The sequence below is a fragment of the Sorex fumeus genome, unplaced genomic scaffold, assembly GCF_029834395.1.
Source record: "Sorex fumeus unplaced genomic scaffold, SorFum_2.1 ptg000034l, whole genome shotgun sequence".
Taxonomy (NCBI): domain Eukaryota; kingdom Metazoa; phylum Chordata; class Mammalia; order Eulipotyphla; family Soricidae; genus Sorex; species Sorex fumeus.
Genome location: NW_026606091.1, coordinates 30,054,117 through 30,078,474, shown reverse-complemented (window position 1 = coordinate 30,078,474; position 24,358 = coordinate 30,054,117). Strand labels below are relative to the sequence as shown.

Genomic DNA, 24,358 nt, shown 5'->3' with positions numbered 1-24,358 from the left:
TGGCTTGGAGGTCAGCCACACATGCTGGAAGAAAAGGCAGCTCAGATAGGGAAGGGAGCACCAAGTAAAGGGTGTTGGGAGGGTCCTGCCTGGATGGGAGAAGCATGCTGAAAGTAGACTATAGACCAAACATGAATGCCACTCAATGCCTCTTTTGCAAACCACAGCACCCAAAAGGAGAGAGAGAACAAAAGGGAATGCCCTGCCACAGAGCCAGAGTGGGATGGGGGGAATGGGGGGTGGGAAGGATACTGGGATCCGTGGTGGTGGAGAATGGGCACTAGTGGAGGGATGGGTCTCGATCATTGTATAACTGAAATCCAAACACAAAAATTTGTAAGTCTATAACTGTACCTTATGGTGTTTCACTAATAAAAATTTTTTAAAAAAGGCTGGCCTGGGTGGAGAGGTGGGTGGGCGGGTGTTGGGAGGGAAACTGGAAACATTGGAGGTGGGAAATGTACATTGGTGGAGGGATGGGTGAACAATGATGACTGAAGCCTAATCATGAACAGCTTTGTAAGGGTCTATCTCAGATCCATTCAATGAAAAAAAAGTTTAATAGGAGAATGGCTTATATTTGGATTTATAGAATTAGATGTGTAGTACATTTTCTGAGGTGAAATCCAGAGCTCAGCTGAGGCACTGGGATCTTTATAGAATTGGGGAGATGTGATGCTGGACTTGAGTTTGGAGACAGTGCATGATGAGTAGATCGTTGATTTAAATGTGTCCTGCTTTGAGCACCATTCAACATGTCATTACTTAATCTCTTTTTTAAAAATGATTATTTCATTTACTTTAAGGGGAAACTCTGTATGGGCATTTATAAATGGCAAACAAATTTCATTTGCATTAGATATGGAAGTGGGAAAATGCTGCAGGGAACCTGCAGAGGCCTCTCGGGGTACAGAGATGGGGGTGAGGGACAGGCCCAAGGGACCTTCCCGAGTGGCAGTTTGTGATTGACAGGTACAGGCAGTTACTGGCCTTTAGAAGTTAGGGGGAGTGGTCAGCTCTTTCAGCCCACATGCTCTTTTGAACACGTCCTCCCTTCACATCTCACTGAGTAAGTTTTTTTCAAGAAAACTATCTTGCAGGATTGGAGGGGTGGTCCAGAGGGAAGGGCATTTGCCTTGTGGACCAGCCAATTCAGATGTGACCCCGGGCACCGCATATGACCCCTGAAACCCCACCAGGAGTCGTCCCTGAGTACAGAGCTAGGAGTAAGGCCTGAGCAACACTGGGTATGTCCCTCCAAAAATGTCCAAGTATAGCAAAAAGAGAGCGGGGGAGAGTTAGAGGGGTGGTTCTGATTGCAGTGGAACTCACTGAAGCATTTGGGAAATTCACACGCACCATTGTAAACCGGTATTCCTTTCGGGATGCAGTGTAGAAAAATCAACGGAAAGTTAAAATTTTTATTTTGAAAAAGATCAAAGAGGCCAGGAAATAGTAGAGCAGGAAGGGCACTTGGGTTATCTGACTTCAATCTCTGGCGCCCCATAGAATCCCTTGAGCATGGCTGGGACTGATCCCTGCTGTGGTTCCAAAACCAAATAAGCAAAAAAACAAGGAAATGTAATATATCAAAAGCTAGAACAGGTGGTGAGGAGTCTGCTTGCATACTTCTATCCTGGGCTGATTCCTGGCACCTCGTATGGATCCTTGAGCTCCATTAGGGGTGATCCCTGAGCACAGGACAGGAGACAGGGTCCCCAGTCAAGGGAGGTCTCATCTCTTAGGCCCCTGGAGCAAGACCATGGGGGCCTGTGCAGGGCACAGATTGCCCAGGCGCTGCCAGCCTTGGGCCTGGGAGTCGGTGCTTGACCTCCACATCCCTGGACCAAGAGTAGGATGCCCTGGCTGCCTGTCCTCACTCCCAGCCTTGCGCCCACAGGTGGGACTGCAGGACAAACAGGTGAGTGTCCGCGGCAGCAACAGGACTAGGATCTCGGCCTCCCGCAGTAGGACGTGGCCTCTGACCAGTGTCGGTCTCTGAGAATGAGCAGGAGGAGGAGCAGGTGCTACTGCAGAGCCAGCTCCAGATCGGCTGCAAGGGGAGTGAATCAGGACAAGGTGGATATGGAGAAATGACAGAAGGTGCCGGGGGAGACCCACTGTGAGGGTAGGAGCCTGCCAGGGGTGGTGGGAGGAAGGACAGGCCAGGACGCCACCTACTATAATATATCAAAATCTAGAAGAGGCTAGAGGGGTTTTGGGGGTGCGGATTGGCCCTCACTGCACAGAGAGGGTCCTAGTAGCGGGAAGGCTGCTGGGTCGAGGTAGGGGTAGGCCCCATCTCTTAGGACTTTGGAGAAAGACCCCCAGGGGAATGTGCAGGGGACAGGTTACCTGATGTGCTGTTTTCCTTGGGCCTGTGTGTGAGTGTCTGGGCCCTGAATGTTGTGGTGGGATCTAGACAGCCTTCGGCCCTGTCTCATGACAGAAATGTGCATGCAAGAACAGAAGGTGCAGTGCCTGCAGCCTGGAATGCTTCTGCTGGTATCAAAAGCAGCACACAGCTGGAACCCCACACCTGGATGTCCCACTCACCTGGGCTCCAAGGTCGAGCAGGTTCTGAGGCACAAGCCGCTCATGGACCAGCTGCAGCAGGTGCTAACCAAGCAGCAGGCCCTGCTAGAGGCCACCTTCCGGGAGCTGAGGGAAACCCAGGTGAGGGGATGGGCAGGGGCTCAGGGACAGGAAGGCGCATCAGGCCCTAGACCTGCCTACTCACCTGGGTCTTCATCTTTAGGGGATCCTCAGTCCTGAAATCAGGAGCAACTGAGCCCCAGGCCTTTCTGGAAATCCAAGGGTACCCTGAAGAGGGTGAGTGGTGCGGTGGGTCTCCAGGAGGGAGAAGTTCCTGATGGGGATCTGGAGGTGGGGCTATATGGGAGGTAGAGCCAGGCGGGACCCCTGAGATGCCTCCACCTTCCTTGCTTGGCTGAGACCCTGGAGTGCCCCATAGTCAATCCAGTGTCGAAGAACACGGAGTTGGAGGTGAACATAGTGGAGGTTTGTGAGACCATGACCTTTATGGAACTCGAGGTGATGGTCATGGAGGACAGGCTGGTGGCGTGTGAGAAGACTAAGGATCTGGATGACTAAGGTCTGAGACTAAGGTCTGGTGTCCAGACCTGGGGAGCGGGATGATGGATTCATGAAATTTACATACAAGTGGTACTACATGGAAAGTACCATGCTAAGTGAAATGAGTCGGAAAGAGAGGGACAGACATAGAAAGACTGCATTCATCTGTAGAATATAAAGTAACAAAATAGGAGACTAACACCCAAGAATAGTCGAGATAAGTACCAGGAGGTTTGCTCCATGGCTTGGAGGTCAGCCACACATGCTGGAAGAAAAGGCAGCTCAGATAGGGAAGGGAGCACCAAGTAAAGGGTGTTGGGAGGGTCCTGCCTAGATGGGAGAAGCATGCTGAAAGTAGACTATAGACCAAACATGAATGCCACTCAATGCCTCTTTTGCAAACCACAGCACCCAAAAGGAGAGAGAGAACAAAAGGGAATGCCCTGCCACAGAGCCAGAGTGGGATGGGGGGAATGGGGGGTGGGAAGGATACTGGGATCCGTGGTGGTGGAGAATGGGCACTAGTGGAGGGATGGGTCTCGATCATTGTATAACTGAAATCCAAACACAAAAATTTGTAAGTCTATAACTGTACCTTATGGTGTTTCACTAATAAAAATTTTTTAAAAAAGGCTGGCCTGGGTGGAGAGGTGGGTGGGCGGGTGTTGGGAGGGAAACTGGAAACTTTGGAGGTGGGAAATGTACACTGGTGGAGGGATGGGTGAACAATGATGACTGAAGCCTAATCATGAACAGCTTTGTAAGGGTCTATCTCAGATCCATTCAATGAAAAAAAAGTTTAATAGGAGAATGGCTTATATTTGGATTTATAGAATTAGATGTGTAGTACATTTTCTGAGGTAAAGTCCAGAGCTCAGCTGAGGCGCAGGGATCGTTATAGAATTGGGGAGATGTGATGCTAGACTTGAGTTTGGAAAGAGTCCATGACAGGTAGATCAGTGGTTCAAATGTGTCCTGCTTTGAGCACCACTCAACATGTCATTACTTAATTTCTTTTTTAAAAATGATTATTTCATTGACTTTAAGGGGAAACTCTGTATGGGCATTTATAAATGGCAAACAAATTTCATTTGCATTAGATGTGGAAGTGGGAAAATGCTGCAGGGAACCTGCAGAGGCCTCTCAGGGTACAGAGATTGGGGTGGGGGACAGGTCCAAGGGAACTTCCCTAGTGGCAGTTTGTGATTGAAAGGTACAGGCAGTTACTGGCCATTAGAAGTTAGGGGGAGTGGTCAGCTCTTTCAGCTCACATTCTGTTTTGAACACGTCCTCCCTTCACATCTTACTGTGTAAGTTTCTTTCAAGAAAACTATCTTGCAGGATTGGAAAGGTAGTCCAGAGGGTAGGGCATTTGCCTTGTGGACAGCCAATTCAGATGTGACCCCGGGCACCGCATATGATCCCGAAGCCCCACCAGGAGTCGTCCCTGAGTACAGAGCCAGGAGTGAGGCCTGAGCAACACTGGGTATGTCCCTCCATAAATGTCCAAGTACAGCAAAAAGAGGAGAGGGATGAGTGGGACGGGCGGTTCTGATTGCAGTGGGACTCACTGGAGCATTTGGGAATTTCACACACCCCATTGTAAACTGGTATTCCTTTTGGGATGCAATATAGCAAAATCAATGGAAAGTTAAAATTTGTATTTTGAAAAAGATCAAAGAGGTTGGGAGATAGTAGAGCGGGAAGGGCACTTGGGCTATCTGACTTCAATCTGTGGCATCCCATAGAGTCCTTTGAGCATGGCTGGGACTGATCCCTGCTGTGGTTCCAAAACCAAAGAAGCAAACAAACAAGGAAATGTAATATATCAAAAGCTAGAACAGGTGGTAAGGTGTCTGCTTTGCATAATTCTATCCTGGATTGATTCCTGGCACCTACTATGGATCCTTGAGCACCATTAGGGGTGATCCCTGAGCACAGGACAGGAGACAGGGTCCCCAGTCAAGGGAGGTCTCATCTCTTAGGCCGCTGGAGCAAGACCATGGGGGCCTGTGCAGGGGACAGATTGCCCAGGCGCTGCCAGCCTTGGGCCTGGGAGTCGGTGCTTGACCTCCACATCCCTCGACCCAGAGCAGGATGCCCTGTCTGCCTGTCCTCACTCCCAGCCTTGTGCTCACAGGTGGGACTGCAGGACAAACAGGTGAGTGTCTGCGGCAGCAACAGGACTGGGATCTCGGCTTCCCGCAGTAGGACGTGGCCTCTGACCAGTGTCGGTCTCTCAGAATGAGCAGGAATAGGAGCAGGTGCTACTGCAGAGTCAGCTCCGGATCAGCTGCAAGGGGAGTGAACCAGGACAAGGTGGATATGGAGAAATGACAGAAGGTGCCGGGGGAGACCCACTGTGAGGGTTGGAGCCCGCCTGCGGTGGTGGGAGGAAGGACAGGCCAGGACGCCACCCACTATAATATATCAAAATCTAGAAAAGGCTAGAGGGGTTGTGGGTGTGTGGACTGTCCCTCACTACACACAGAGGGTCCTAGTAGCGGGGAAGCTGCCGGGTCGAGGTAGGGGTGCCTGCAGCCTAGAATGCTTCTGCTGGTACCAAAAGTAGCACACAGCTGCAACCCCACACCTGAATGCCCCACTCACATGGGCTCCAAGGTCGAGCAGGTGCTGAGGCACAATTCGCCCATGGAACCGCTGCAGCAGGTGCTAACAAGGCAGCAGGCCCTGCTGGAGGCCACCTTCAGGGAGCTGAGGGAAACCCAGGTGAGGGGGTGGCCAGGGGCTCAGGGACAGGAAGGCGCATCAGGCCCTAGACTTGCCTACTCACCTGGTGCCTTCATTTTTAGGGGATCCTCAGTCCTGAAATCAGGAGCAACTGAGCCCCAGGCCTTACTGGAATCCTAAGGGTACCCTGAAGAGGGTGAGTAGTGGGGTAGGTCTCCAGGAGGGAGAAGTTCCTGATGGGGATCTGGAGGTGGGGCTATATGGGAGGTGGAGCCATGCGGGACCCCTGAGATGCCTCCACTTTCCTTGCTTGCTTGAGACCCTGAAGTGCCCAATAGTCAATCCAGTGTCGAAGAACACGGAGTTGGAGGTGAACATAGTGGAGGTTTGTGAGACCATGACCTCTATGGAACTCGAGGTGATGGTCACGAAGGACAGGCTGGTGGCATGGGAGAAGTCTAAGTATCTGGATGACTAAGGTTTGAGACTAAGGTCTGGTGTCCAGACCTGGGTAGCGGGATGATGGATTGTGTGAAGAACCCAGAGAGACCCTCCTGTTCCTGTCTGTGAGGAACAGGAGGCCGCAGATCTCAGATCTGGATCCTGTAATGACCTGTCCCCAAATAACCAGAATCCAGCTCTTCCGCTCGATTTCAGCTGGCAAGCTTGTTCACCATTAATCCACATTTTCTACCCTGATGATGTACCCTGTGTTCTTCAATTCCAACTAATCTAGCCCTGATACAGTTCTTCCCACCCTCCTCCTTCCTCCCTCCTCCCCACTCTTCCACTTTCCCTCAGCACTAGACCCTAGGGATCAAGGGGGCAGAAAGGTCCCCCAACACTAGACCGCAGGGATCAGTGGGACAAAAATGTCTCCTACCTCTAGGCACCAGGGATGTTGGGAGCAGAAATTTAAACTGGGCCACACTCCAACCTCAGTCATGATAGCTCCAAAAGCCAAACAAGGGCTTGAGGTGGGTGCTCTCCCTCCCCAGTACACAGTCCCGTTTCTCCATATGGCAGCCCTGAAGCTAATGGGGGCTGGAAACATCAGAGCAACCAGTTCTAGACACTCTTTGGGGGCTGGTTGGGCACTAATGAATTGAGGAGAAGAGAGAGGAAGGAGGCATGCTGGGTCACTCTCTGACAGTCACTGTCCTATTTCCAAGCTTGTTTCAATAAATGGATCCATCCCAGGCCATGTGGGTATGTGTCTTGGGCGAAGTGTGTCCTGCCAGCAGTTGGCAGTTGCTTCTAGATTGTGGGTGGCCCTTGCCATGAGATTCACCATGTCTAGAGCCTGTCATCTGCATGCCCCTGAGTACGATGTTAATGACCCCAGGAGAGTACCTCTAAGATTTGGAGTGGTAACATTCAAAATATGGTGGTGGGAAGGTACGATGGTGGTGGAATTGGTGTTTGAATATTAAATGTAATAAATTATTGTAAACAACTTTATAAAAACAAAATAAAAATTTGCAAAAATGTCAGCAAAATTTAAAGCATGAAAAGAGAACAGAAAAATCAAAGATACACCAATCTAATACTTTTTTTTAATAAAAAAAGCAGTGGCGTCTAAGCTATAAAGATAACCCACAGAATGGGAAAAATTATTTACCCAATACCTAGCTGATAAAATGTTAATATCCAAGTTATATAGCACATTGGTAGAACTTTAAAAAAAATATCTCCCAACCCCATCAAACAAATGCAGAGAGGAATACTGAACAGAAACTTCCTCGAAGAAGAAATTCAAGGGCTGGAGCGATACTACAGTGGTAGGTTGTTGCTTTGCACGTGGCTGATCTGGGTTTGATCCCCGCCATCCTACGGGCTACACCCGCCTTGGAACCCCAAGTGTTCTGTGAGAACCAGAAGGGAGTGTCCTTCCTAAAGACACCCCATGCACACCCCATCCTCCCTTGCACCTAGAGGTGGAAATCACACCCAGATCCAAGACAGACCTGAGCCAACAACCCGTCAAAGACAAATTGTGTTGGCAGAAGATCAGACAGACTGTGATGCCCGTGAGGTAAGGAGGCTGCAGACACCCATCCCAGGGCACGAAGTGACCTGCCTGAAAGTGATGTGTTCCCCCCAGGAGTCAGAAATGGTTCAACAGAATTTTTACTCACCTGTAATTCTGTCATTTACCTACCCTGTCAAAATCATATTCATCTACCCCAACCTTGTCTTTCTTCCCTCTTCCTTCCCGCCCTTCTCCTCTCCCCCTCCTCCTTCCTGCCCCCTCCCTTCTCCCCTCCTCTGCCCCTTCCCATTGAGGAATGGGCTATGGGGCTATGACGCTATGGGGATACACAAAGCAATTGCAGACGTGCCCCCATGGCAGGGATGCTGCGTACTAGGAGTGGCGAGTTGACCCAAACAGAACAACATTGAGACTCACTCTGCATGTAAAGAAGTTACACAGTCTCCAAGGAAACTCAGCTAGAGAAGAGGGCAACAAATAAAGGGTGTTGGGTGGATCCTCCCAGGGTGGGAGATGCATGCTGAAAGTAGACTATAGACCAAACATGACTACTACTCAGTGCCTCTCTTGCAAACCACAGCACCCAAATGGAGAGAGAGAGAGAGAAAATGGGGGAATGCACTGCCAAAAAGGCAGGGTGGGAAGGGGGTTGGGGGGTGGGAGGGATGCTGGGACCCGTGGTGGTCGAGGATGGCTGCTGGTAGAGGAATGGGTACTTGATCATTGTGTGACTGAAACCATGGCACAAAAATTTATAAGTCTACAATTGCACCTCATGGTGTTTCACTAATAAAAAAATAAAAAGAAAATTCTTGGATTAAAAAAAAAAGGTACACAGCCTCCAACACATCCATATGTGCAGGAACAAACTCAAAATATAAAATAAAAACCCAATCAAAAAATATATCCAAAGAAATAAATTTCAATTTTCAATATGAAAATTAAGGGATCATGGGATCTAACCATGTTTCACGCTTGTCCGTATCCCTCTGCGAGCGCACCCCCCTCCAGCCTTTCCAGAGGGATTCAGGGCTTCTTTCTTATGGTCTTTACCTGGATACCACTCAAGTTGGATACTGCTCCTGAACTGTTCAGTGGTTCTGAGCAAGAGATTTCATCCACTGCTTCTTGCAAGTCAGAGGATGGGGTCCCATCGGATTAGCAAAAAGGCTGGGGTCGCGAAAGTTAGAGTGGGTTTTCACATCAAAATCTAGAGTCGCAAAAGTTAGATGTGGGTTATCACATCATAATCCCAGGGACTGTGCCATCTGGGCAATTGGTAGCCACTGGGGCCCTTTGTTAGTCATCAGTGTCACCCCTGAATGGGGACCTGGAGGTAGATAGTTTGTTTACCTCTGTGGCACAGTGAGAGATCTGAGCCCCCTGTCTCAGAGATAGGTATGCCCAGACCTCTGCCAATGGCCCTACTCTGGGTCAGGGCACCTAGAACCTGATGCCCTTTCACATGCACAAAGAGGATCAACCTCTTAGCCTGTGGAGCCCTACTGCTGATTTCTTTAGGTTATTTGTTTTTCTTTTTCTCACTTCTAAATGCTCATTCTTCCAGGAGGTCTGGTGCCCAGTCTCAACCAAGAGCTGGAGCAGAGCCTCTGAGGCTCTCTTTCAGTCCTCTTAGGCTTCTGACACAAGGACCTTATCATCTACAGACTGCAGGATGGTCCATTCCAGGGCTCCAAGGAGGATTTTCTTAAGTCCAGAGCCAGGGTCTTCCTGAAGAAGGTGCCGAGTTTTTGAATCCTTGGGCAACGGGTCCACAGTGACTGAGGTTTCCTCCTGTCTCTGGATCCTTTGGCCCAAAGGCAAACAGGGGTGTGCTTCCTGGAACAATTTGCAAAGGGAGAAACACATCTTTTGAGGTTCAGGCCGGTCAATCATTGGGCACTAGAGCAAAACAGACTCAAGAGAGTGGAAGGGCTGGGTACCACAAGGTGACCAGCAGGAGCGACCACACTGACCCGGCGCAGGTCATGACTTCTCAACTGAGGCCAATGGGTTGCTCCCAGTTGAGCTGCATCTCACCACTATTCCTGCCTCCCAGACCTGCACAGTATCTTTCCCTATCCCTAGCCACACCTCATGGGCTACCAGATATTGCGGCTGTCTTTGGAGGCTCACTCCTAGCATGAGTTTACCAGGAGAGGGGCATGATACTGCCATTAGAGGGCGCCTGGAGAGGGTATTTTCCAAAGGGGGAATCCACATGTCAAGGTGGACATTTATTTGCGCTTCTAGCTCTGTCAGGAGATCTAATGCCAATAAGGTACTAAAGTTGGGAACAGGGAGAACCTTGTTTCCCATGTGGAACCCCCAGAATCTGCTGAGACCATGGATTCTCGGGCCCAGCAAAAGCAGGGAAGGGCTGCACCTCCGATACCTTCATCGAGATCTGCTTCCTATGTTGCCCTGTCTTGGGTGTCATAGGGCAACCGTTTCCACAAGGCTTTTCTTGGGAGTGTAGGTACAAAGATACCCTGCCTTCCCTGCCTGCCTGGAGACTCCCTGTAACTCTGTCAGACTGTCCAAGTGGTCCTGGTGTCGGTAGACATTTCTGGAAGCTACCCAACTTTGAATGTCTGCCACTCCCATTCACAGAGGGTCACAGCTGGTCTGGTGTCATATTGGCACTTTGTTATCTCCTGCAGCATGTCATGGCTCTCTGGGGCAATGATCTGGGGCCTGCCCTCTGCCCCTCCTCATCCTCCAACCCTGACCTCTGCTCCTGCTCTGGCTCCCTTCTTTCTCCCTGGCCCTTGTCTTCCCTGCCTGTTCTCGCCTCCTCTAGACCAAGGGCACACTAGAGATACTGGGGTCTGGCCTTAACCACTCCACTGGGGTAGAGCTATCTCCACTGTACGAGTGGCAGTGCCACCCAGCTGCCATGCTCTCTGCCAACTCCTCCTGTACCCCTGGTGCCACTGCTTGAGTGTCGATATTTTTACTTTTGGTCTTGTCTTGCTGCTTTCTCCCCTGCTTGGTAGTGAGTTTTGTTATTTCACAAATGAGAATTGCAGCACTAATATAACTTTGAGTTTTCAACGACTATGAACTCATACGAACTTTGCCAAAATTTCTGCCTAAAGCTAACTAAAAACCAAGCAGCAGGGACGGGAGTGATAGCACAGTGAGTAGGGTGTTTGCCTTGCACACGGCTGACCTGGATTTGATTCCCAGAATCCCACATGGTTCCCTAAGCACCACCAGGAGTAATTCCTGAGTGCATGATCCAGGAGTAACCCCTGTGCATCGCTGGGTGTGACCCATAAAGGAAAAAAGGGCACATTTTGGAATGTGGGAGAACATGAGGAGATAATAGTGCTAATGTTATGAACAGCTCCAAAGTCTGAACACCGCACAAGGCAAGAGATCAGTTTTACAGCAGATCTGATGGGCGACGGGGTATTAGCAAGCAGCTGACAGGAAGTATGGAACAAGAAATAACCAAGCTTTCTGGGTGCAAAGAAGGATCTGGAGCATATCAATAACGTAGGAAAATTTGGGGGATTTTCCAAGCTTTCTAAGTTGAACAGTGTTACAGACCACCTCTGGGACATCTCAGGTGATTTCCGTGCTGTCTCATCTCTCCCAGACCCTGTGCCTCATGGCAGCTCCTGCTCTCCAGGGTAGTCTGTCTGAAGTTAGCTTGCGGGAAATGTGGGCAGAGGTCCCCTCTCCTCTTCAGCAGGGCTCAGGAGATCCTAGTAACAGGACTTGAACAGGGTTGGGCCACATCATGGCAAGCACTTTAACCCCAGCAATATCCCTGGGGCCCATTCTTGAAAAGTCTGAAAGTGCTCGGGAGTGGAAGCCTCGGGTTCCACGGGGCTGTCTCCCTGGGCACTGTGCCGTACAGAAGAGGGAGTGAGGCATCTTTAAGGGAGCCCAACTCTACAGGAAGGAGAGTTAGGTTTGGAAGCAGCTGAAAGAAAAGTACTGCTTTGAGCAGGCATTAGTCCAGCAGATAAAGTGATCTTCTTGCACACTGCTGACGTTGGATCAATGGGCCCCTCTAGTTCCACTAGGTATGGTCCCTGAGCTAAGTCAGGAATAAAGCCTGAGCATGTCTGGGTGTGATGCCAACACCCAAAGAAAAGTACTGCAAGCAGACAGGGCCAGCCTTTTCCCAGTTCCCTAAGGACAGATTGCTCAAGTTCTTAGTGGACATAAGAGGGATTTCCCTGTTAGGTGGAGGGGTGAGGGAGGGGAAGGGGGTGACAGTACTGGCCCTCCACTGGTGACTCTGCCTGAGCAGTGACAGTCCACTTGGACAGTCCACAGTGGCCTGACTCAGGCCAGGACTTGGCTGCTGCTTTGAAACAAAGGTGTCCTGAAAATGTGAGTGTCAGTGTCCTTAAGAGGGAGAAGCCCCCAATGGGGGTCAGGAGGCAGGATACCCAGGGGGGCAGAACCAGGCGGACTCTGCCCCCGAGCCCTCCACCTCCCTTGGTTGGCTGAGAGCCTGGGGCTGATCCTCAGTCTATCCATTTTCAGTCAATCTAAGGGCACTGAAGTGGAGGCGAACACAGTGGAGATCATAAAGCCAGAGGAACTAGAGGTGGTAACAGTCAAGAAGGACAAGCTGGCGGTGTGGGGAAGACTGTGCATCTGGAGGCAGAAATGTCCCCAACACTGGGCACCGGGGATGTGGGGGGCAGAAATGTCCCCCAATAATAGACACTAGTGGTCTGGGAGGCAAAAACAGGCCCCAAGCAGTAGGCACCAGTGACATGCAGTGCAGAGGTTACCCCTAACTATAGAGAGCAGGGTTCCGAGGACAGAAATGTTCACAATTACTCGGCACCAGGGATGAGCAGAGCTGAAATTTCCTGCAGAAAAAAACACTAGGGATGTTGGGGAAAATTGTTTTCCAATACTAGACACACTAGCTCTGGGGGGAAAAATGTCCCACAACAGAGAACAGAGCTCAGATAGGAGATATGTTCTCCAACACTACACAATAAGGAGTCCCAGGAGCAGAAATACTCACCCCCGTAGAAATAGTCCAAAGAGTAGCAATAAGAAATGAACACCTCCCCACCCTCCACCTTAGACTCTACCCCAGGAGAGAGGAGTGGAGAATGGCTGCTCACCCCCGCTTTTCTACCTAAATGTTGAGATATTTCCGGTTTGTGGGCTTTCCTTGCACGGTCCAGGGCATTTTCCACTTTTTGAGTTAAAATTCTGTCCAGAAGGCCAGAAAGAAGTCTAAGGAGACTCAGTACAGGCTTGGGATGCATGAGGTCAAGAACATTCCCTGGCACTACAGGGTCTCCTGATCACAAAGGCTGGAGAAAATAGAGATCCCGACAAGCCCCAAACCTCTCAGGTATGTACACAGGCCATGAGGGTCAATGAAGCAGTACTTGGAAGGATCTCAGTGCTTAGAGGAAACACTGATTCAGAGCATCCGATTTTCAAAACGGCACTTGGCTACAACCATCTACCCGTCCTGGCCCAGGGAAAACGAGGCAACACTCAAACCTTCGGTTCATGGGCTACAGACCAAGCAAAAGTCTGAGCCGAGAGCTCCCCCTCCTCCAGTGCACATTTTCTATTCTGGGAAAGGAAGTCCTGAAAAGGATGGAGGCTGGAACAGTCAGCAACTGAGTTCTAGGCACTACCTGGGACAGTTTCAGGGATCATGAATTGGTGGCAGAGGAGAGAGAGGGGAGAGGGCTGAATCAGTCTCCCTGACAGCCACTGTCCTGTTTCCAAGATTGTTTCTACAAATGGATGCATCCCAGCCTGTGTGGGTGTGTGGCATTGGGTGGGTGGGTCCTGCCAGGGAACGGCTCATGCTTCTTGATGAAGCATGAGCTGTCCTGTGGGGGTCTCCCCATGGATCAGAACCTGACATGACATGCCCATGCCCATGGTGCCTGTTGCGTCTACACCCCCTCTGTGTGCCCACCGGGAAGAGCCCCCAACTTGCCCCCAATGCTTAGTGGGTGCCAGGCCCGAGGGTTCGGGTGGGGGTGGGGAGGCCCGTCAGGCCCACCCTGACAGAAGGTGCCGGGGGAGACCCACTGTGAGGGTAGGAGCCCGCCTGCGGTGGTGGGAGGAAACACAGGCCAGGACGCCACCCTCTATAATGTATCAAAATCTAGAAGAGGCTAGAGGGGTTGTGGGGGTGCGGACTGGCCCTCACTGCACACAGAGGGTCCTAGTACCAGGGAGGCTGCCGGGTCGAGGTATGGGGAGGCCCCCTCTTTTAGGTCTTGGGAGAAAGACCCCCTGAGGAATGTGCAGGGGACAGGTTACCCCATGTGCTGTTTTCCTTGGGCCTGTGTGTGAATGTCTGGGCCCTGAATGTTGTGGTGGGATCTGGACAGCCTTCGGCCCTGCCTCATCATAGAGATGTGCACGCAAGACCAGAAGGTGCAGTGTCTGTAGCCTGGAATGCTTCTGCTGGTACCAAAAGCAGCACACAGCTGCAACCCCACACCTGAATGACCCCCGCATGTGGGCTTCAAGGTTGAGCAGGTGCTGAGGCACAAGGAGCTCATGGACCAGCTGCAACAGGTGCTAACAAGGCAGCAGGCCCTGCTGGAGGCCACCTTCAGGGAGCTGAGGGAAACCCAGGTGAGGGGGTGGCCAGGGGCTCAGGGACAGGAAGGCGCATCCGGCTCTAGACCTGCCTACTCACCTGGTGCCTTCATCTTTAGGGGTCCTCAGTCCTGAAATCAGGAGCAACTGAGCCCCAGGCCTTGCTGGATTTCCAAGGGTACCCTGAAGAGGGTGAGTGGTGCGGTGGGTCTCCAGGAGGGAGAAGTTCCTGATGGGGATCTGGAGGTGGGGCTATATGGGAGGTGGAGCCAGGCGGGACCCCTGAGATGCCTCCACCTTCCTTGCTTGGCTGAGACCCTGGAGTGCCCCATAGTCAATCCAGTGTCGAAGAACACGGAGTTGGAGGTGAACATAGTGGAGGTTTGTGAGACCATGACCTCTATGGAACTCGAGGTGATGGTCATGAAGGACAGGCTGGTGGCGTGTGAGAAGACTAAGGATCTGGATGACTAAGGTCTGAGACTAAGGTCTGGGGTCCAGACCCGGGGAGCGGGATCATGGATTGTGTGAATAACCCAGAGAGACCCTCCTGTTCCTGTCTGTGAGGAACAGGAGGCCGCAGACCTCAGATCCGGATCCTGTAATGACCTGCCCCCAAAAAACCAGAATCCAGCTCGTCCGCTTAAGTTCAGCTGGCAAGCTTTTTCACCATTAATCCACTTTTCTACCCTGATGATGTACCCTGTGTTCTTCAATTCCAACTAATCTAGCCCTGATCCAGTTCTTCCCACCCTCCTCCTTCCTCCCTCTTCCCCGCTCTTCCACTTTCCCTCAGCACTAGACCCTAGGGATCAAGGGGGCAGAAAGGTCCCCCAACACTAGACCGCAGGGATCAGTGGGACAAAAATGTCTCCTACCTCTAGGCACCAGGGATGTTGGGAGCAGAAATTTAAACTGGGCCACACTCAAACTTCAGTCATGATAGCTCCAAAAGCCAAACAAGGGCTTGAGGTGGGAGCTCTCCCTTCCCAGTACACAGTCCCGTTTCTCCATATGGCAGCCCTGAAGCTAATGGGGGCTGGAAACATCAGAGCAACCAGTTCTAGACACTCTTTGGGGGCTGGTTGGGCACTAATGAATTGAGGAGAAGAGAGAGGAAGGAGGCATGCTGGGTCACTCTCTGACAGTCACTGTCCTATTTCCAAGCTTGTTTCAATAAATGGATCCATCCCAGGCCATGTGGGTATGTGTCTCGGGCGAGGTGTGTCCTGCTAGCAGTTGGCAGTTGCTTCTAGATTGTGGGTGGCCCTTGCCATGGGATTCACCATGTCTAGAGCCTGTCATCTGCATGCCACTGAGTACGATGTTAATGAGCCCAGGAGAGTACCTCTAAGATTTGGAGTGGTAACATTCAAAATATGGTGGTTTGAAGGTACGATGGTGGTGGAATTGGTGTCTGAATATTAAATGTAATAAATTATTGTAAACAACTTTATAAAAACAAAATAAAAATTTGCAAAAAAGTCAGCAAAATATAAAGCATGAAAAGAGAACAGAAAAATCAAAGATACACCAATCTAATGCTTTTTTTTAAAAAACAGAAAAGGCAATGGCGTCTAAGCTACAAAGATAGCTCACAGAATGGGAAAAATTATTTACCCAATACCTAGCTGATGAAAGGCTAATATCCAAGTTATATAGCACATTGGTAGAACTTTACAAAAACATTATCTCCCAACCCCATCAAACAAATGCAGAGAGGAATAATGAACAGAAACTTACTCCAAGAAGAAATTCAAGGGCTGGAGCGATACTACAGTGGTAGGTTGTTGCTTTGCACGTGGCTGATCTGGGTTTGATCACCGCCATCCTACGGGCTACACCCGCCTTGGAACCCCAAGTGTTCTGTGAGAACCAGAAGGGAGTGTCCTTCCTAAAGACACCCCATGCACACCCCATCCTCCCTCTCACCTAGAGGTGGAAATCACACCCAGATCCAAGACAGACCTGAGCCAACAACCCGTCAAAGACAAATTGTGTTGGCAGAAGATCAGACAGACTGTGATGCCCGTGAGGTAAGGAGGCTGCAGACACCCATCCCAGGGCACGAAGGGACCTGCCTGAAAGTGATGTGTTCCCCCCAAGAGTCAAAAATGGTTAAACAGAATGCTTACTCACCTGTAATTCCGTCTTTTACCTACCCTGTTAAAATCATATTCCTCTACCCCAACCTTGTCTTTCTTCCCTCTTCCTTCCCGCCCTTCCCCTCTTCCCCCTTCCACCTTCCTACCCCCTCCCTTCTCCCCTCCTCTGCCCCTTCCCATTGAGGAATGGGGCTATGGGGCTATGAGGCTATGGGGCTACACAAAGCAATTGCAGACGTGCCCCCATGGCAGGGATGCTGCGTACTAGGAGTGGCGAGTTGACCCAAACAGAACAACATTGAGACTCGTACTCTGCAAGTAAAGAAGTTACACAGTCTCCAAGGAAGCTCAGCTAGAGAAGAGGGCAGCAAATAAAGGGTGCTGGGAGGATCCTCCCAGGGTGGGAGAAGCATGCTGAAAGTAGACTATAGACCAAACATGACTACCACTCAGTGCCTCTCTTGCAAACCACAGCACGCAAAGGGAGAAAGAGAACAAGGGGGAATCCCCTGCCACAGAGGTAGGGTGGGAAAGGAGGGGGAAGGGAGGTGGGAGGGATGCTGGGACCCGTGGTGGTGGAGGATGGGCGCTGGTGGAGGATGGGTACTTGATCATTGTCTGACTGAAACCCAAGCAAAAAATTTATAAGTCTACAACTGTACCTCATGGTGTTTCACTAATAAAAAAATAATAAAAAAATTATTGAATAAAAAAATAGTTACACAGCCTCCAACACATCCATATGTGCAGGAACAAACTCAAAACCTAAAATAAAGAACCAGTAAAAAATCCAAAGAAATAAATTTCAATTTTTAATATGAAAATTAAGAGATCATGGGGTCTCACCATGTTTCGCGCTTGTCCCTATCCCTCCCCGAGCGCACCCCTCCCCCCCAAGCCTTTCCAGAGGAATTCAGGGCTTCTTTATTATGATCTTGACTCAGATGCCACTCAGGTTGGAAACTGTTCCTGAACTGTTCAGTGGTTCTGAGCAAGAGATGTAATCCACTGCTTCTTGCAAGTCAGAGGATGGGGTCCCATCCGATAGGCAGAAAGGCTAGGGAATCAATCTAGAGTTGCAAAAGTTAGATGTGGGTTTTCACATCATAATCCCAGGGACTGTGCCATCTGGGAAATTGGTAGACACTGGGGCCCTTTGTTAGTCATCAGTGTCACCCCTGAATGGGGACCTGGAGGTAGGTAGATTGTTTACCTCGGTGGCACAGCGAGAGATCAGAGCCCCCTGCCTCAGAGACAGGTATACCCAGACCTCTTCCAATGGCCCCATCCTGGGTCAGGCCACCTAGAACCTGGTGCCCTTTCTCAAGCACTAAGAGGATCAACCTCTGTGCCTCTGGAGCCCTACTGCTGATTTGAAAGGGTTTTTTTGGGTTATTTTTCTTTTTTTCACTTCTCAATGCTCATTCTTCCAGGAGGTCTGGTGCCCAGCCTCAACCAAGAGCTGGAGCAGTGCCTCTGAGGCTCTCTTTCAGTCCTCTTGGGCTTCTGACACTAAGACCTTATCATCTACAGATTGCAGGATGGTCCATTCAAGGGCTCCAACGAGGATTTTCTTAAGTCCAGAGCCAGGGTCTTCCTGAAGAAGGTGGCCGAGTTTTTGAATTCTTGGGCAATGGGTCCACAGTAACTGAGGTTTCCTCCTGTCTCTGGATCCTTTGGCCCAAAGGCAAACAGGGGTCTTCTTCCTGGAACAATTTGCAAAGGGGGAAACACATCTTTTGAGGTTCAGGCCGGTCAATCATTGGGCACTAGAGGAAAACAGACTCAAGAGAGTGGAAGGGCTGGGTACCACAAGGTGACCAGCAGGAGCGACCACACTGACTCGGCGCTGGTCATGACTTCTCAACTGAGGCCAATGGGTTGCTCCCAGTTGAGCTGCATCCCACCACTATTCCTGCCTCCCAGACCTGCGCAGTATCTTTCCCTATCCCTACCCACACCTCAGGAGTTACCTGACATTGAGGCTGTCTCTGGAGGCTCACTCCTAGCATGAGTTTACCAGCAGAGGGGTATGATACTGCCATTAGAGGGCGCCTGGAGAGGGTATTTTCCAAAGAGGGAATCCACAGTGTCAAGGTGGACATTTATTTGCTCTTCTAGCTCTGTCGGGAGATCGAACGCCAATAAGATACTAAAGTGGGGAACAGGGAGAGCCTTGTTTTCCATATGGAACCCCCAGCATCTGCTGAGACCATGGATTCTCAGGCCCAGCAAAAGCCGGGAAGGGCTGCACCTCCGATACCTTCATCGAACTCTGCTTCCTATGTTGCCCTGTCTTGAGGTCATGGGGCGACAGTTTCCACGAGGCTTTTCTTGGGAGTGTAGGTACCAACTCCTGCTCCCCAGGGTAGCCTGTCTGAAATTAGCCTGCGAGAAATGTGGGTAGAGGTGCACTCTCCTCTACAGCAGGGCTCAGGAAATCCTAGTATCAGGACTTGAACAGGGCTGGGCCGCATCAAGGCAAGCACCTTCACCCCTGCAATATCCCTGGGGCCCATTCTTGAAAATTCTGAAAGTGCTGGGGAGTGGAAGCCTCGGGTTCCACGGGGCTGTCTCCCTGGGCACGGTGCCGTACAGAAGGGGGAGTGAGGCATCTTTAAGGGAGCCTAACTCTACAGGAAGGAGATTTAGGTGGGAAGCAGCTGAAAAAAAAAAATACCGCTTGGAGCAGGGCATTAGTCCAGCAGATAAAGTGATCGTATTGCACACTGCTGATGTTGGATCAATGGGCCCCCCTAGTTCCACTAGGTATGGTCCCTGAGCTAAGTCAGGAGTAAAGCCTGTGCATGTCTTGGTGTCGTGCTAACACCCAAAGAAAAGTGCTGCAAGCAGACAGGGCCGGCCTTTTCCCAGTGCCCTAAGGAAGGATTTCTCAAATTCTTAGAGGCCATAAGAGGGATTTCCCTGTCAGGTGGAAGGGGTGAGAGAGGGAAAGGGGGTGACAGCACTGGCCCTCCACTTGTGACTCTGCCTGAGCAGTGACAGTCCACTTGGACAGTCCACAGTGGCCTGACTCAGACCAGGACTTGGCTGCTGGTTTGACACAAAAGTGTCCTGAAAATGTGTGTCAGGGTCCTCAGGAGGAAGAAGCCCCCAGTGGGGGTCAAGAGGCAGGACACCCGGGGGGCAGAACCAGGTGGACCCTGCTCCCGAGCCCTCCACCTCCCTTGGTTGGCTGAGAGCCTGGGGCTGCCCCGCAGTCTATCCAGTTTCAGTCAATCTAAGGGCACTGAACTGGAGGCGAACATAGTGGAGATCATAAAGCCAGAGGAGCTGGAGGTGGTAACAGTCAAGAAGGACAAGCTGACGGTGTGGGGAAGACCGTGCATCTGGAGGCAGAAATGTCCCCGAACACTGGGCAATGGGGATGTGGGGGGGCAGAAATGTCTCCCAATAATAGACACTAGTGGTCTGGGAGGCAAAAAAAGGCCCCAAGCAGTAGGCACCAGTGACATGGGGTGCAGATGTTTCCCCTAACAATAGACAGCATGGTTCCGAGGACAGAAATGTTCACAATTACTCGGCACCAGGAATGAGCAGAGCTGAAATTTCCTCCAAAAAAAAAAACACTAGGAATGTTGGGGAAAATTGTTTTCCAAACTAGACACAAGAGCTCTGGGATAAGAAATATCCCACAACAGAGAACAGAGCTCAGATAGGAGACATGTCCTCCAACACTACACAATAAGGAGTCCCAGGAGCAGAAATACTCACCCCCATAGAAACAGTTCAAAGAGTAGCAATAAGAAATGACCACCTCCCCACCCCCACCTTAGACTATATCCCAGGAGAGAGGAGTGGAGAATGCCTCTCACCCCTGCTTTCCCACCTAAATGTTCATATATTTCCGGTTTGTGGGCTGTCCTTGCATGGTCCAGGGCATTTTCCACTTTTTGAGTTAAAAATCTGTCCAGAAGGCCAGAGAGAAATCTCAGGAGACTCAGTACAGGCTTGGGATGCATGAGGTCAAGAACGTTCCCTGGCACCACGGGGTCTCCTGATCACAAAGGCTGGAGCAAATAGAGATCCCCACAAACCCCAAACCTCTCAGGTATGTACACAGGCCATGAGGGTCAATGAAGCAGTACTTGGAAGGATCTCAGTGCTTAGAGGAAACACTCATTCAGAGCATCCGATTTTCAAAACGGCACTTGGGTACAACCATCTACCCCTCCTTGACCCAGGGAAAACGAGGCCACACTCAAACCTTTGGTTCATGGGCTACAGACCAAGCAAAAGTCTGAGCCGAGAGCTCCCCCTCCTCCAGTGCACTTTTTCTATTCTGGAAAAGGAAGTCCTGAAAAGGATGGAGGCTGGAACAGTCAGCAACTGATTTCTAGGCACTACCTGGGACAGTTTCAGGGATCATGAATTGGTGGCAGAGGAGAGAGAGGGGAGAGGGCTGAATCAGTCTCCCTGACAGCCACTGTCCTGTTTCCAAGATTGTTTCTACAAATGGATGCATCCCAGCCTGTGTGGGTGTGTGGCATCGGGTGGGGCGGGTCCTGCCAGGGAACGGCTCATGCTTCTTGATGAAGCATGAGCTGTCCTGTGGGGGTCTCACCATGGATCAGAACCTGACATGACATGCCCATGCCATGGTGCCTGTTGCGTCTACACCCCCTCTGCAGTGCCCACCGGGAAGAGCCCCTACCTTGCCCCCAATGCTTCATGGGTGCCAGGCCCCTTAGTGGCCATATCATGCCTCAGGAAAAGGACCTGCAAACCTCCAGGTATTTCCCAAACGTCTCAAGGACTGGATGGACTTTCTCTGCCCAGAGCCTCACCCCAGTGTGGAACCCTTCACTGCCCACAGGCTCCCCAGACAGCACAAGCCCACAGTGACCCTGTGCCCCACCATCAGAGATAGATTTGATTCTCAGACCATTGAAAGTGAGAGAGGGAGATGTCAGAGCTACAGGAGGCAGCCGCAGACCACTGGGGCCTGAATGTGCTCAGGGCAGGGAGGACAGGGGCACTCTGGGGTGCCATAGTGGGCACGGGCGATATGGGGGAGTTGAGGTTCCTTTCAGGCTGCAGGACTCGTGAGGGCAGCGTGTCCAGGCTGAGTGGCCAGGTCTGGTGTCCAGCTCCCAGTAGGATGGACTGAGTCTCAGAGAAAGGGGCAGAGCTGGGATAGGGAGGTTCTGTGGGGTCATTAAGAGCCCTCCAGGACTCAGAAAGGGAAGTCTCTGTGCAACATGGGGAACTGGTCAGGGACTGACCTGGTCTGCGGGCTCAAAAGCCCCACAAAGTGGCTGCTGAGAGTCTGGGAAGAAGCAGAGACAAAACAGAGAGAACGTGGACACCGGATAAGGCGGGAGCAAGAACTCTGCGGGCCTGAGGAGAGGAGAGAGGAAGGGCAGGGAGGGCAGGGGCTCCAAGGAGAGAAAGGAGAGGGGCCTGGGGAGTGAGGGGCGGTGGGGACAGCCACCAGGACAGCCCCTCTGCCAGGCTCGCTGGGCTCCCACAGCAGCAGCCAGGCCAGACCTAGGGGTGCTCAGGGGCGAATCCTGGCAGCTGCACCCCAGCCTGGGCAGGGGGGGACATGGTCTCTGGGAATGAGAAAGTCGTAGACTGAGCTATGGGAGACCGAAAGGGTCAGTGCTCCTGGCCCACCGTGGGGCCACAGAGTTCCAAGCCACCATCGTTGGTAGGGGGCAGTGCCCGAGGGTCCGGGTGGGGGTGGGGAGGCCCATCAGGCCCACCAGGGCAGAGGCTGGTGCTGCCTTCATTGTGAGGTTACCCCTGGGAGCTCTAGATTTCTCGCTGGCCAATGGGGTTGCAACCCCGAGGGCACGCGCCCTTCCCTGCCTATAAAAAAAGCTCGTGGCCCCGCCCCTCGGGGCACCCTCTCTCAAGGATGCTTGAGGGAGAAGTGGGCCCAACACACCTTCTCCCTGTTGACCCTTGGAGCGGTCATCTAGGGGTCACGTCCGGATGTTTACCCTTCTACGGGCCATCTACTGGTCACCTCTAGGAGTCATCTCTAGGGGATCGTTGGAAATTGGCAGAGCGCAACGGACGGTAAGAAAAGGCCCTGCGTTGGCCCTCCACTGGTCAGTGTATGGCCCCGAGGCCACAGGATCAAGCCTGGGCCCATTTCCAGCAAGTCTTCCGACAGTTTTGTCCCCAGCAGCCTCTGTCCTCGTCAGGGTCTCCGGGACTCTGGGATGGGAGTCCCAAGAGAGCCCCTCCGGAAAGAACAGAATTTTAAAACATCAAGTGTATCTTATACAGGCAGAAGATTGCTTGGCAGAGCGTCATCCTTTAGGGGAGAGTGATTTGGGCTGGTGCACAGCACCAGGAGCTTGAAGCCTGTGATGTCTGAGGATTGCAAGGTGGGGAGGAGTGACTTCCAGTGTTGAGGGAGGGGCCCTGTGAATGGGGCACTGTGACAGGGGAGAAAGGCTGGGAGCAGGAGCAGGGCGAGTCTCCCCGTCCCTCCGCACCTGTGTCCTGCTCTGCAGGCAGCCAGAGGAGATGGGGTCAGCTCTCCACTCCCCGGAATGTTACGACCATGAAAATGCAGAGAGCTCTAGGGCCGGGACATAGAACGCTTGTTTCTAGTTGTCCCTCATGTCCCTGCCAGCACTGCCAGGAGGGCTCCAGTGGGTCCAAACCAGGAAATAATCTACTTAGCAAGGGGCCTGAAGCAGCAGATGGTGGTGAGAAATGAGCAGCCCCCGAGATGAGCAGGAGGAACCAAGAGTCGGGGCTCTGGACCATGAAGTTTGGGTGGGGTTGAAGGTTTGGGGTCCTTGACTGTCTGCTTCCTCTCAGGTTTACCGGCCTCTGGGTGCCCCTGAAACAGCCACATCGTTCACAACATTTCCAAGGACAGGTGGAGGCAGGAGGTTCCAGGAACAACGGGTGAACCCGGAGAATAACTGCGGATGCGAGTGGGGGCTGAGGGGACTGAGCTGGGGTGAGAGAAGCGGGCACAGTGCCGCCTGGAGTCTGAGGACTGTGGGGTGGCTGGCCGGGAGCACGGCCAGGCTCGAGTTGTGTCTCTGTAACAGTGGAAGGGGTCTGGGTAACCTTCCCCAGTCTTGGAGCTGAACGAGTCTCCTATCATCTCCAATTATCAGCTATCATTCCAACATGTCTTCACTGTGAGCCCACGAAAAGTTGCCGAACACGAAGAGTTTTGAGAGAGGGTGCAGGGGTTTGCTGGCCATCAGCTCCCCTCCACCCTGGGGTATTCTTGGGGCATAACAATTCAGTCTTCTGGGCTGTGACTTTCCTGGTCTGTGAAATGGGCTGGTGAGACCCCCTGTGAGGCCAAGAGCCTGCCTTGGGTGATGGGAGGAAGGACAGGTCAGAATGCCCTAACTGAGGGCTGTGGTGGCACTGACTGGCCCACACTACACAGAGGGGTCTGGAGTTGGCAGTTGCCAGGTAGGAGTCAGGGTCCTAGGCAGAGGGAGACCCAACTCCTAGGCTCTGGGACAAAGACCCCAAGGGGGCCTGTGGCTGAGGGTCTGAGTCCTGCATCTCCTGGATGGGAAGTAGTTGGCCCTCCTGCCTGTCCTCACAGACACAGTGCTACCTCCCACAGATGCCAGTGCACGACGAAAAGGTGCAGTGCCAGTGACTTCCCGGGGGAATTTTCTGCTGCTACCTGGAAATGCACATAGCTGCCGACAAGAGCACCTGGATGCCCGCTGTCACCTGGGCTCCAAGGAGGAGCAGCTGAACCAGCGGATGCTGCGGCAGAAGCAGCCCATAGACCAGCTGCTGCAGGTGCCACCAAGGCAGCAGGCCCTGCTGGAGGCCGCCATCAGGGAGCTGAGGGAGACCAGGTGAGAGAGGGGCCATGGGCTCTGGGGCAGGAAGGCCCTAGACCTGCCTCCTCAGCTAGTGCCTTCACCCCAGGTGCTCTTCT

The 24,358-nt window shown here is 51.9% G+C and overlaps 1 pseudogene; it reads left to right on the top strand.

Annotated features, from left to right (window-relative positions):
- Window positions 1–2,598: 2,598 nt before the first annotated feature.
- The window catches only part of LOC130026622 (polypeptide N-acetylgalactosaminyltransferase 12-like), a 63,002-nt pseudogene continuing 41,242 nt past the window's right edge, over window positions 2,599–24,358 (top strand).